The 14604-nt window shown below is 35.4% G+C and overlaps 1 protein-coding gene across 2 annotated transcripts in view; it reads right to left on the bottom strand.

Moving 5' to 3' along the window:
* The window catches only part of LOC109622323 (elongation of very long chain fatty acids protein AAEL008004), a 106457-nt gene that overhangs the window by 39278 nt on the left and 52575 nt on the right, over positions 1-14604 (bottom strand). The window lies entirely within an intron of this gene.

The raw sequence follows: 14604 nt of genomic DNA, 5'->3' as shown, positions 1-14604 counted from the left end.
TCCCGAAAACTGCTGTTTGGCGCAGATTTGGAAATCGATGCGTTGCTATAGGTAAGTGTGACACATATTCTTTTTTTTTGCGTTGACGTGCACTCACACACATTCTCCGGACGGACGTTAGCCTCGGATCGCCACAAGGCACGCGGTACGATTTGCTCCGACTCGGGTCGTAATTAGCACCTGAACAAAGTTTCATCGTGTCCCATCGTGGTGTCAAATTTGCGGTGTTAGGGTGACCCTGGTGATGAGACAGCACTTTATATGGAGCATCTAGCGTATTTGTTTAAATGGTGCCCATGACCCTTCCTATCACTTTGATTTTGAACTCGAGTAGAAGGTAAGGCTAATGGATAGATCCAGCATAACAAGCAAAAAGTTTGGCAAATATACCTGATGCTATGGGCACCTATGGGTATAATGAATCTCCCTGTTTCAATACATATCTTTAATATCACATATCACAATACATGTCTTTTGTTTTCGTTAAAAGTCACCATTTTCAACTTTTTCAACACTCATTATAAATTCAATAATGCAAAATGATTTCAAAAAGTATTTCCTTCGGCATAATCAGGAAAATTGCTAGCAATGGGCAATTTCTAAACAAGCAGGTGGTCGAAAATATTTTCATCTTTTTTTTTCGTGTGTTGTGGTCTCTAATATCGAAATATTTTGTAGATTTGCTTTTTAAGTATTTCGAGATTAACTTTTCTAAAGGGCGTATAAACTTATTGATTTAAAGTAAATTGAAAATTACATCGATACCTACTTTGATTGCAAATTAAAAGATTTTTTGTTTTCAAATGTAACTGTTTATTAGACTGGGTCAACTAGGTCGATTTTTTGGACTAAAGCTTATTCCACAGAGAAACAGACGTCAAACTCTCATCGCTTCCCATCGATCACCTTTTTAACGGTTGTTTCAAATATTCAGTAGTAGGTCGATTGACCACTCGCAGCGCTGGTATCGTTTTCGCTCCTGTTTGACGTTTGCTCACTACCGCCATCTAGTGGCGGCCCGGCCAAACACAGTACATTAAGCATTGGGCGATTTTCGTGACGATGTTTTTAATGAAATTTGTTCTAAGTGTGACGTCTGTTTCTCTGTGCTTATTCGATTCCTTTTAGTGTTCATAATAACTGGGCAAAATTTGGAAGCGATTGGTTGCGTCCCAGTATTCCGCATTGCAATTGAAATTTGTATGAGATTTTGTATGGGAAAACGACCTTTTTTGTATTTTTCTCATAAGATGAAAAAAATGTCTATTACCATATAAATTATGAAGTTGAAAATCAAAACAATAGACGCGCGGGTGTTTAGTATCCAGTATTGTGTTGTTCTTTGCTGTGCATGCATCGCTCCTGTAAGGGGTGAGTATGGCAGCATAATCGATCGCGTTCGCTACTGTCTCGAGTGAAAATCAAAACAATAGATGCGCGGGAGTTTAGTGTTCAATATTGTGTTGTTCTCTGCTGAGTATTGTGTTGCTCTTTACATAGAAGAACATTAATCAAGGCAATTAGATGATCGGCATTGAACCACAAAAATCCCACAACAATTGGTGAGATCTTTCCAATATTATTCATTTATAAATAATTCTACTTCAGTATATTTACTTTATAACTGCATGTAAGTTGAAAATTCGCTATTTTCAACATCCTTTCATCTATTGGAAGATGCTTCAGTTCTGGGCTCTTTCTAAGTTGATGAAGGGATTTATAAATGCTTGCAAGGACTTGGCCAGGTGTGTGGAGCTGAGTGAATCTATGACATTGTAGATAGTAGCGACATCAGCAATGTCAATGGAAATATTCAACTTTGCAACTCCATCCAAGATTTGTGCAAGTATTCATGCTATGCTATGCTATGCTATTACCATATAAATTATGAAGTTAAAGTTTAGCCTAGGATATGCCGAAAAATGTTATTGAAGACCGTAAATCGATCAAAGGCTTATGAAAAAAGTTATTCACTTGGAAATATACTGCCCCCACTCGCATATCAGTCCCATTTGACTTTTCAGCATTTTTGAGTTAACCCTATGAATAGTCATCAATTTCATCGTGCTTTTATAACCCATAATAAAAACTGCGGATTTTAATGTCAATGTGCGAAAAAAATACCAAGTCATGAGCGTCCCATATTGAAAGTACCCGCATAACAGTCCCATCATGGATTTGTGTACCTTGTAACACAAAACTGAGCAAATTTGTAGTAAACGTAATATTTTTCATAGTTATGTATTGAGGTGCAGAGCGATCTGTGCAAGTTTCGAGATGATCGAATACATTTTCAAATTATGACTATTTTTCAAAGTTTTATATGGAAACAAGTTTTCAAACTTCAAATGCCGTTTTCTCAATTTCTACTTTTTGCAAATGGGACTGTTATGTGAGTGGGGGCAGTATAGGTCAAAAATTGAGATTTAATAATTAATGATATTCCTTTACTTGTTAAATGTTAAGCACCATCGCACAACCTACACGTTTTTCGTCACGTTTTTTGGTCTTTGACAAAGTTTTTCGGCATATCCAAGTCTATATGTTAACAAATATACTATATTAACAATATAGGTCACTCTTACGATTTTTTGGCGACACCTTTTTAGTGAATGTGGCGCCACCAAGCGTCAGAAGAGGTACTACTACACACAAAATGCATGCGCTATCCGAATGACGTTTATTCTGTCGAACTGTCATTGCATGGTGGCGATGCCCATTTCTTCTGAAATAATCGATTAAACATTAATCGATTTTTTTTCAACTACTCAAATTAGAACAAATTTTATTCTCTCTTCTTGAACAATTTCTGGCGTATATTATCGTCGCAGCACCAAATCGAAATTGCGACATGCGAAGTTGCAGATGAGAAGTACATTTGAACCGATAAACGTACATAACAGACTAAAACACAGACGATCCAAATCTAACTTTCCGTTAGCGAGCGATGAACGGTATTTTCTCCGGAAATTACACAAGAGTTTCCTTGTGGGATCCCTTTAAGATTTGCACCCTGGATTTTTTCTCCAAGATTCCTTCTGAAGCTCTTGGGGGATTCCTCCTAGAAATTATTCTGGAATTATTTTGGGAACTCCTTTCGGAATTGCTCAGGAAAAGCGTTCCAGCGTTCCTCCTCCATCCTCGAACATTTTTTATCTGGGATTACATATCTCCATGAATAAAATGCAATCGGTGAAGTACTAGATTTGTAGTACAGTAGACGTTCGATAACTGTAACATGTTTACGTTTCACTTAGCGAACGAAAAGTCGATAACTGCAACGCCTGACAGTGTCAACAAGCCGTCAATTGACGTAAAATGAACGAAAAATTCATTCGACTGTTCATTAGGGCTAACATGGCACACCATTTTGACGTTTGGCGGTGCGATAACTGCAAATTTGTTGCACTTACCGGACTTGCAGTTAGAAAGCATTGCAGTTAAACCGTTTGCACCGACCGAACGTCTACTGTATAATGATTTGTATAATGAGCAAATAAATTCTCCGTTACTGCAATAAAATGGTAAGTATAATAATGGTAACAAAAAAAAGCAAGGGCTTGACTGCTTGCGTAATTTGATGCTGTTTGAGCAAAACTTTGGGTAACTGTGTTGTTGTAAACTGGTGATTTACAGAGTCACTTTGGAATTTCTCCGAAATTTCAAAAGAAATTCCTTGAAAAATCCCAGAAAACTCGTTGGAAAATTTAAAGGACGGAGTGAATTCCAGAAGGATTTTTTGGAGGAATACTGGTAGAAATCCCGGTTGAAATTCCCAGAAGGAGGAATCTTTGAAGGAACTTTTGGATAAATCCTTGAAACAACTCCTGGTCGTTCTTGCAAAATTTTGGAGGAATTCCTAAAGGGGGGGTAGGTATTCGTAAGAAAAAACTCCTGAGGGAATTGTTGAAGGAGCTGAGCTTCTGTAGGAATCCAAAAAAAAACTCCAAGAAACTCCTATAAAGAATTCCTATAAGGAACTTCTTGACGAATCCTAGAAGAGAATTCTTGAGGATTCCTAGAATTAATTCTTGAAGGAACATCAGTAGAAATTGCAGCAGTAATTTCAGTAGAAACTCCTGGGGGTTCCTCGTTGGAACCTCTGGAGAAATTTAAGAAAAAAAAACTTCAAATCAATCTCTGAAGGTACTCCTGGAGGAATTTCAAAAAGAGCTACTGAATGAATCTCACAAAAAAACTAGAAGAGGAATTCCACGGAGTCATGTCAGTCGATCCTGAGCGACCATTTCAAAAATATCTGAAACTTTGCACAGTTTTTCAATTTCATATAAATAGCTATTTTCGATATTAAACCTTCATATTCACTCACGACTAACTTTCCAAAAGGGTGTATGCGAAAATAGTTCAAAAATATTCTAAAAGCTGGACAGCAAAAACGGATTGTTCGTTTGTTATGAATTTTTCAGCAAAGTTAGATAACTAAATGACGATTCCTTAGAAAATATACACTGTAAAAAAAAAAATTTTTTACTTTAAAAAAATATGATCTTTGTCACAAAAACTCAAGTATCTCAAAACCCTATCTTTTTACCAACGTCAATTTTTTAGGGGAAATGGCCCATTATATCAGCTATCTACCATAAAATTTTGGTGATGGTAAACTGATAAACAAAAAAGTTATGACATTTCAAACATTTCACAATTTTTACATTTAGTAACAAAAAAATTTTTTTTTCGAAATAAAATTATATTTTGATGCTTATTTTATTGTAAAGGCTACCGCCTGAATTAAACAAGTTGTTTTCATGATATTTTAGTATTATTATTCATAATTACTATAGTATCTATTTGAAACTTGGACGCGATCCAGTGTTGTGATCAAAAATATTGAGAGTGTCATACTTTTTATTGTACGTGACTGGTGAAAAAATTCCTTGATAGTGTTGAAAAGCTGTTGATTATAAGAAAAATGGAATTAAACTTATTTTTAAGACAAAAGCTGTAAAATTAAAGTTTTATATACGCGTATATGTCTAGTTTATCTGCAAAAAAAATACCTATTAGAGAACAGACTTTATGATCGGAAGAATGCGAGTAACTTCAACAACAACAAATGCATGAGAGGTACATACCACAGACAAACAGACGAAACGCCTAGAACAATTTTCGTGAAAATCCATCACCCAGTTCACACTACCACCACCTGGTGGAAATGTTTCACGAAACACTGCGTTGTGCAATATCGTCATCAGAAGGCGTTAGTGTGAAACGTCAAACGCAAAGGAAAACGATGGACGCTCTTCTGGTTATGAAAGCCACAACCAAGATTCAAAATGATCGTTAAAGGCGTGGTCAATGAAAATTTTGTCAGTGTTATGTTTGTTTGTCTGTATACATACCATGACAATGCTCACGAAAAAGCAAAAAAAAAATACTATCGCTATGGATATTAAAAATTGTATAGTAAATTTTTTCTTCAGCCACCAACACCAAACTAGTCAGTTAAAACTAATAAGTGATTTTGTTTATTATAATCTAACGAACAACATGAACAGTCGCTTTCTCAAAGGTTTTCAACTCAACGCTCTCTTGTAGACCGTTTGATGAAAAAAATGTTCAAAAGAGTTACGAAATCTCACCGAAAGCACCATAGATAAACTGAAAGAGACTGGTTATGCCCAAATGTCCACATTGTATAAAAATTTACGCATTTGCACGTCCTGCCGTCTAGAATTTGACAAACGAGCCATCTGTATATCATCGGTAAAGCAGGGCGCAGGAAGTTCGAAAACGACAACAACTGAGAAATTGCCAGAAGTGCTAAGTGCAGAGAGTCATGCCACCGTACCATCAGCGACATCTGTTTAAACAATTTAATTACGCCCCTTTTCAAAAATGCTTTGAAATATTCTTCAACATCTATACCCATTTCAATGTTTTTAACGTTGCAAAACACGCTTTCAACATTCATCTTGAAGAAGAGGGAAAACACTTGTCCTCAAATGTAACAGCAAATTAATGAATAAACGACTAATGCGCGGATGGCGTGATAAAATCGGAACATTACTGTACATAGTATATTATATGTATATATAACATATAATAAAAACAACTTGTTTTACTCATGCAAGGCCATTAACAATAAAAACAGCATCGAACTGCGATTTCCGGCCGAAATAATTTACACCAAAAAAAATAATTTTTACTAAATGTAAAAATTGTGAAATTTTTGAAATGTTATATCTTTTTTGTTTATTAGTTTACCATCACTAAATTTTTATGGTAGATTGCTAATACAATGGACCGTTTTCCCTAAAAAAATCAAGTTGGTAAAAAGATAGGGTTTTGAGATATTTGAGTTTTTGTGACAAAAATGATATTTTTCAATGATAAAAAAGATTTGTTTTCACAGTGTATATTTTCTAAGAAATCATTATTTAGTTATTTAACTTTGCTGAAAAATTCATAACAATCGAACAATCCGTTTTTACTGTGCATATTTTTGAATATTTTTGAACCATTTTCACATACACCCTTTTGAAAAGTTAGTCGTGACTCTAAATAAAAATTTGATATCGAAAAATGGCGATTATGATGGAACTGAAAAACTGTGCAACGTTTCAGTTCAATAGAAAATCATGAATTAAAAAATTTCCGTAATTTTGATGCTGTTGCTTGGAATCGCTCAGAATGAAACCAAGGGGAATGACATATCCTTTTCTAATCGGAAAATCCGCATGTATCCGTTCCTAACCGTCGCTAACCGCTGCTTACGGAGCCGCAGGTGTAATTAGACGCGATTAACGATGGTTAGCAACGGATAAACAACAACGGATTTTTCCGGTTAGCAAAGGAAAAGAGAAAACTGAGAAGAATCTTCAGTTGGAAAAACAGAAGGAATTCAATGCCTGACTAAATTTATGGAGGATTACACAGCGCAACATTTTTTTTGTCTCAAGAGCAAACTCATGTGTCTCCGAAGGATTTTGGGCCCCTGAATCCGAATCCGAGCTCAGATTTGCTCCAACACGTCACAAGCTATACCTCAATTTATAGGGGAAAATATGCGATTTTGGGCTTTTTTGACTGCAAGCCATTAACCATGGAGATATTTTTCTAGGCAATCAAAAGGTTAGTTGGTCAATTAACATCTAAATTAACGACTCATGCAAAATATTTCGTTTTACCTAATCAAATTTGAGAGATTTAAGCATTTTATGTTAGTATGAAAACTTGCATGCAACTTTTGGAGGGTGACTTGTATGGGAAATATCGTACCTAACATAAATCGCTTAAAACTGTCAAATTCGATTTGGTAAAATGAAATATTTTGCATGAGTCGTTAATTTAGATTTTAATTGACCAGTTAACCTTTTTGATTGATTAAAAAAAATATTTCCATGCTTAATAACTTGCAGTCAAAAAAGCCCAAAATCGCATATTTTGCCCTATAAATTGAGGTATAGCTCAAAATTGTGACGTGTTGGAGCAAATCTGAGCCCGGATTCGGATTCAGCGGCCCAAAATCTGTCAGAGACACATAAGTTTGCTCTTGAGACAGACCAAAAGTTAATTTTTGTTACGCTGTGTTATCACTCCTGCAGCAGGCGAATTTCCTAGAATCTTTTTACTAACTAATCGAAATTAAATTTGACGGGTTATATTCTCAGGTCCGGTCCCGGAGCTCATTTTTTGTAAGCACGGAACGCTCAAACGTTGAAATTTCGTGCATCTGCCCATTAGCTTGTGCACCCTTGGATTCAATGTCTTGCACTCTGCCACAAGAAATTTGGCGTGCATTTGGTTGGTGATCTTCCGGATTTTTGTAAGGTATCCAATCCGATATATGGATTGTGGACATTAAGAAAGATGATATTAAAAGCCACTGTCAAAGGAAAATAGCAACCACCAGGGTAAAATATAAGTTAATTTTGAGGGTGAAAATTTTAAATTTCGAAGTGAAACGATTTCGGTGACGTTACAATGAGAGAGCATTCAATTTCTTCTACAGATGTATTCGTAGATTTCATCTAATGAAATATAGCGCATTTAGTTCACCACTGGACTATCGCACGAGTTTTAATGAGTGCGAAAACGTAAATTAAAGTGCGCGATAGCAACAAATCAACTCGGTGTGTTCAGAGCACTTATTCAGCATAAATCAAAGAAATAGTGCGCTGAAGACATCATCTGGATTTGATGCAATCGCGCACTTTTATTAACGTTTTCGCACTTATAAAGACCGAGCGCGCAGTCCAGTGGTGAACTAAATGCGCAATATTATTTTGTTTGTGTATATTGTAAATCGATTATTTATTATTCGATTATTTTGGAACAAAAAACTTTGACACCCCTAACATCTTTTTTTCAGAAATGTCAACTTGCACGGTAAACAAAAATTGATCAAAATACAATTATTGACTTTTTCTGACAGCAGGTGGTGCTGTAATCATTCGTAAACGGCGTCTCCATGTCGTTGTATGTGAAAACACGAAGTGACCTATATTGTTAATATAGTATATTTGATGTTAACGTCACCGGGTATATAGCTGACCTAGAAACATGCTAAAAAGTGAGTTTTCCCATACTAAATCCCATACAAATTGGAACCGCAATGCGGAATGGGGAGTTATTTAGGAGGTCAAAGGGAATTAGAAATGCTTTGTTCCGTGTTGGTGCGATCAAATGTCAATTTTCCCATACAACGTTGACCCACTCTACTGTCCATATACTAATTGGAAAAAACATGAGGCGATAAAATTGCCATTTTTAACCTTCTTCGGGCATAAGGAAAAAGTTACGAATAATGCATTGGGGTCATTATGACCCAGAAAATCAAACTCTTATAGAATGATGATTTTTTCACCAATTCAAATGACCAAAGTCTTATTTGATAGATAATTCCGTCAAGAATGTGTTGATATGTTGAAATAGTGGTTCCGGGAACATTGGCCACCGGGAATCTGCTACGCAGGGCAAATGTAGTGCTATCCCACATTTTCGACATGGTGCCCTGTGTAGCAGATTCCCGGTGGCCAATGTTCCCGGAACCACTATTTTATTATATCAACACATTCTTGACGAAATTATCTATCAAATAAGACTTTGGTCATTTGAATTGGTGGAAAAAATCATCATTCTATAAGAGTTTGATTTTCTGGGTCATAATGACCCCAATGCATTAATCGTAACTTTTTTTGTGGCGCTATTTTGGTTTCACCTTAAGAATTTTTTTTTTTTAAAGACTCGTTTCTGCAAAATTTTAAAAGTCAAGAAGTTTCATTACGATAAGTAAACTAACAAAAGAGATATTAATGCTTAAAATCACGTTTTGGGTCATAATGACCCTAATGCACGACGAAGGTTAAATATCAATAGTTATAAAATTGAACTAAAATGGCCTATTCTTTAAAATGCCTAATTTCAAAATTACGCAACTTTTTAAAATTGTTCTTTATTGTGCTTCAGAACTACTGAAATGTGCGCAATTCAGTGCAAAAAAAAGTTGCTGATTCAAATAGATTTCATTTTTGCGTTATATTAATGTTTCAACCCATTGTTGCATATGTTGATTTTTTCAAAACATGCAATTTTCTCACAGAGATTTTGAGATTATTTTAGAATTTTTCTTTGAAAGGTTTCTCAAGAAAATTTTCCAGATGTTCCTCCATGTATAACTCCATAATTCAGGCATTATCTCAGATACTTATTTTGAAATTCATCTTAAAACTTCTCAAACGATTTTTCTGGAAATGGCTTCAAAGGTTTCTCCAGCAGTTCCTCCAGGGATTGCTTTAGGATTTATTCAGACATTTCTTCAGGGTTTCTTTTATCAGATTTGCCGGTGATGCTTCAGGGATGTCATCCAAAGAATAAGCATTTCCCACATAAATATGCACAGAATCTATTCCTTGGCATTTTTAGAGGATATTTTTCCAGATATCTGCCATGATAACCTATGAATTTTCTCCAATTTGTTTTTTTTTTTATTTCTGAAGGATTTCCAGGGAACTCTCAAAAGTTTATTGAGGGATTATTTTGGAACTTTTGACCACCAGTATCTTTGTCTGCAATTTCTGCAGTAATTTCTCGATGAATTTCTCCAAGAATCCCTCCAGAAATTTCTTGTTTCCTAGAAATTAATTACTTCCAGAGTTACTCCAAAATTTTCGATTGATTTTTTCCAGAAACTAAAGAGGTATCTCAAGGAGTTTTTTCAGCTTTTCTCCCAGGCATTCATCCTTAAATTTCTCCAGAGAAAACCAACCTCTTTAGAAATTGCTTCAGAAATTTTCAATAATTCCTTCAGAATTTTTTTTTTAGGAATTCCTCCAGACAATTCTCTGACAATTTTTCTGTATTTTTTGTGCAATTACTGGAAAAAACTTTTTGGAAAAATCCCTGGATGAATATCTGGAACAATCTGCAGGAATCTCTGAAGGAATCATAGGAGATATTTCTGATAAAGCCATTGTAGAAACTTCTGCAAAAACCCTTGAAGTAATTTCTCAAGAACGCTTCTTGGAAGGGTTCCAAAAAAGATGGCTGTGGGATTTTTTAAAATTTTGGAGAAATGCCTGGAGAAACTCTTCGGGGAGCTCTTGGTGGAATTCCTAGAATAGTTTATTGAAGGTTTTTTTATGAAAATTACAGAAGAAATCCTGAAAAAATCGTTGAGCATTTTCTGACGGTATTGCTGGATCAATCTGTGAATGTATTTCTGAAGGAATTTAGGTGGAAATATCTGGGAAAATATTTTCAGAAGCTCTTGTTAATTTCGCTAGAAAAAAAAGCACGCAACAATTTCTTGGTTCAATATTAAAAAAAATCTTAAAATTCTTGCAGAAATTCGTAGAGTTATCAAATGAAATACAGGAAATGCTGAAAAAATTCCTGAGGAAATACAATGGAAGGAACATTATCTGGATCAAATCCTGAATGAATCTATACATAAATTCGCAAAAATTTCTAAATAATAATGCAATAATCTCTGAATCAATTTCTGCAGGATTTCTTTAAGAAATCCCGAAGAAATTCCCGGACACATTCCTGCCTGAATTTTCAATGGAGTCCCGAGACTGAACAAATCTTAAATTCTTGCAAAATTTCCGAAGGAATCTGTGGAAGATTTTCTGAAGAATTTACTGGAAGAATTTTTGAAATCATCTTTAAAAGATTTTGTGAAGGTATCTCTGTACAAAAGAAGGAACAAATGGAAATCTATCTTAAACTAGGAAGGACATTTTTGAAGAAAATTCATCAGAGAATATCAGAAAGAATCCCGGAGAAATTTCTTGAGATAACAGTGGAAGAATTTCTGCAAGAAACTTCGGTAGATTTTGAGACAGAATTCCTGAAATATTTTTGGAGGAATCCATGAAATAACTTTGGATGGACTCTATAGAATATTTCTTAAATGAATCTTTGGAAAATTTTACGGAACAACTGCATTCAACATTTCTGAGGAAATTTTCTGGGGAATTTCTAAAAGAATCCATTGAAGAATTTCTGAAGCTGTCTGAGGAAGATTTTTTAAATAAATCCTCGGGGAACGTTTAATTTTAAGAAGCAATCGCAGACAGCATTTCTTAAAGAATCCATGGAAGAATTTCTGGAAGAATCCTCGTACAGACTTCTATAAGAACCTGAGAAACATATGGAAGCCTTTCTTGAAGAATTGTTGGAGAAATTTCTAGAAAATCCTCAAGAAGAAATTGTAGGAGAAAGTCAAGAGGAATTTGTTAAGTAAGATGTTATAAAAAAAACTTTCGAAAGAAATCCGTAAAAAAATTTCTGTGAATAATTCCTAAAGAACAGTCTATGGAGCTTTTCAGAAAAAATCCAAGGAAGGTTATATGACGAGTTCTTGAAAAAAATCAGCATTTGGAATTGAAAAGCTTAAAAAAAAATTTGCATTTCCTAAATAAATTCCTGGAAGAAATCCTCAATAAAACTGTCAGAGAAATCTTAGAAGATATTCCTGGCAAAATTTAAATAAAAAATTTCCCAGAAGATTCTCTGAAGGAATCACTGAAAGAATTTACGAAGAAATACCTGGAGAGTGTTTTACACGAATCCATTGGATGGCTTTCTAAATGAATATCTCGATAATATTTAGAGGAATCTCTCAAAGAATTTCAAAAGAAATCACTAAAGCATTTCCCAAACAATTCGAGAAGGTAGTTTTAAAGCAAACCTAACGCTCGATCTTCTTAAATAATATTTTGAGTAATTTCGGAGGAATGATATCTTTTTTAATCCAATTAAGAAATCCCCGGTAAAAGTTTCCGAGTGAATTTTTGATAAACAGACCGTAGGGGATTTTTTTCTGGAATTTATGGGGTAAACCTTGGATAATTTCTGAAGATAACCCGGGACGAATTTCTGAAAGAATCCCTGAAATATTTCATTTATTTGGAGCAAGTCCCACTATAACAGAGTTTTACTCTAGAAAACCCTCCAGGAGTTCTTCCAAAGCTTTTGCTGGGATTTCAAATCCCTTCAAATATGTTCCAAAGATTTTTTTCCAAGCTTTCTTCCTATGATGTCGTAAAAAGTTTTTTGTTATGCCTCCGTCCGTGGGATTTCTCCACAAATTCTTGTTAGTATTCCTGCAGGACTTTTTTCAGCAATTTACAAAGGAACTCTTCTGGGGTGTATCGTGAGATTTCTGTAGGGATTTCCCCAATAGTTCCTCCTAGCAGGGATGGCATGTTCCTCAGTGTGAGTGCAAGTGTGCACGGTTCAATATGAAAATGAGCAACACTGTGCACATTTTTAGTGCGGAATGCCATCCCTGCCTCCTATAACTACTTCGAGGACTTTATCTAGAGATTATTTCAGGAATCCCTCTTAGAATTCCTTCAGGAACTTCGATAGGAATTCCTCCAGAAATTCTACCAAGGGCTCATCCAGTGATTTATGAGGGGATCCCTCCAGGGATTTCCTAAAAAAACCTCCTGGACTTTTTCAGTTTAATCTATCGTAATTACTCAAATGATTTGTTCTGGAATTCATCTGAGGATTTCTTCAGGGTTTCTGTAGTAACAATTACTAACGAAATTTTGTTGGGAAATAATGGAGATAAGTCTGTGGAATTTATGGTGTAATTGATTGGAGACTTTCGGCTCTCGACTAGTCAACGTTCCGGTCTGGCTTTAGGACTCGATACAAAAATCAAAAGGTATCCTTAAGAATTCATCCAGATATTTCTCTGAGAATTTACAGTGGTACCTCCAGTAAGCTTTACTAGTATTTCTGCAGGACTTTTTTCAAGAATTTAAATATGGACTCCTTTAGAAATTGACCAATAAATGTTCGTTGGGGTTCTCCAATAATTCCTCCTAGAATGATTCCGTGTCTATGAATTTATCTAGGAATTTTCCCAGGAATCTTTTCAAGAGTTCCTCTTAAGTTTCCTTCAGGAATCCCTACTGGGATTGTTTCAGAAATTAATTCTGCTAATGCTCAAAGAATTTCTGCTACAATTCCTCGCGGACTCGAGCTCTTGCTGCGATTCCCCTATAAGTTCTTGCTGGTATTCCTGGTATTACTGGACTTTTTTTTCAGGAATTTCTGAAAGGACTCTTCTAGTGAATATTTAGAGATTTCTGTAATGGTTTCTCCAATAATTCCTCCTGAGACTACTCCATGAATTTATTCAGGAATTTATCTAGGGATAATTTCAGGAATTACTTTTAGGCTTCCTTCGGTAATTCCTGCTGGAATTCCTACAGAAATTCTACCGAGCACTCTTCCAGGAGTTTCTCCGGGGATCCCTCTAGGAATCTCTTAAAAACCTCTTAGATGCCTTCCAGTTATTTCGCCAGTAAACTCAAATAATTTATCCAGGAATTCCTCTGGATATTTCTTCAGGGTTTCTCCATAGATTTGCCTAAAGGGCTTTGTCTATTGATTTCCCATGGGGTTTTCTTGAGATTCTTCTAGGATTTTCTTTTGGTATTCGTACAGGAATAACTCTTCTAATCTCGGATACTTTTTCAAAACGACGTATCAACATAGGATTTGCGTGTATTGTACGTCGTTTTGAAAAAGTATCCGAGTAATATTGTTTCAGGAATTTTATTTCTTCAGGAATTTGTGCAGCGTTTTTCAGAAGTTTCTGCAGGGAATACGCTTGGTATTCATGTTAGAATTTCCCAAGCTATTTGCTGTGACTCCTTCAGAGATTGCTCCAGATATTTTCGCATATATTCTACAGAAATTCCTATAATGAAATCCTTCAATGATTTTCTTGAAATTACTGCAGGGTTTATATAATTAAGTAATTTCTCTAGAGATGCCTCAAGGGATTTCAATGGATAGGGGCAATTGGGCTCAAAATTGCAACCAGCTTAGTCTGGAATTGCGTGAAACAGCATTTAATAAATTCCAAATTGAATTGACATGAGACACACGGTGAGCTTCATAGCGACTTTTCGATCATTTCACGATTTTTCAAGTTTCTGAAAAGGAAGTTCTTGACTGGTTCAGAGGTTTAAGTCTACTCACGCCTCACATATTTGTTACACCGAACTTGACGAAATTTGCTCAGAATTACCAGCATGCAGTCACGTAATGGTGACTTTTGCCTTGTGGGTTTGTCTAAAGTATTGACCAACAAAGTAATCAACATGCATCCAA

The sequence above is a fragment of the Aedes albopictus genome, chromosome 2 (genome assembly GCF_035046485.1).
Source record: "Aedes albopictus strain Foshan chromosome 2, AalbF5, whole genome shotgun sequence".
In the NCBI taxonomy this organism is placed as follows: Eukaryota; Metazoa; Arthropoda; class Insecta; order Diptera; family Culicidae; genus Aedes; species Aedes albopictus.
Note: the sequence above shows the minus strand (reverse complement) of the source record. Positions and strands in the feature narration are given on the sequence as shown.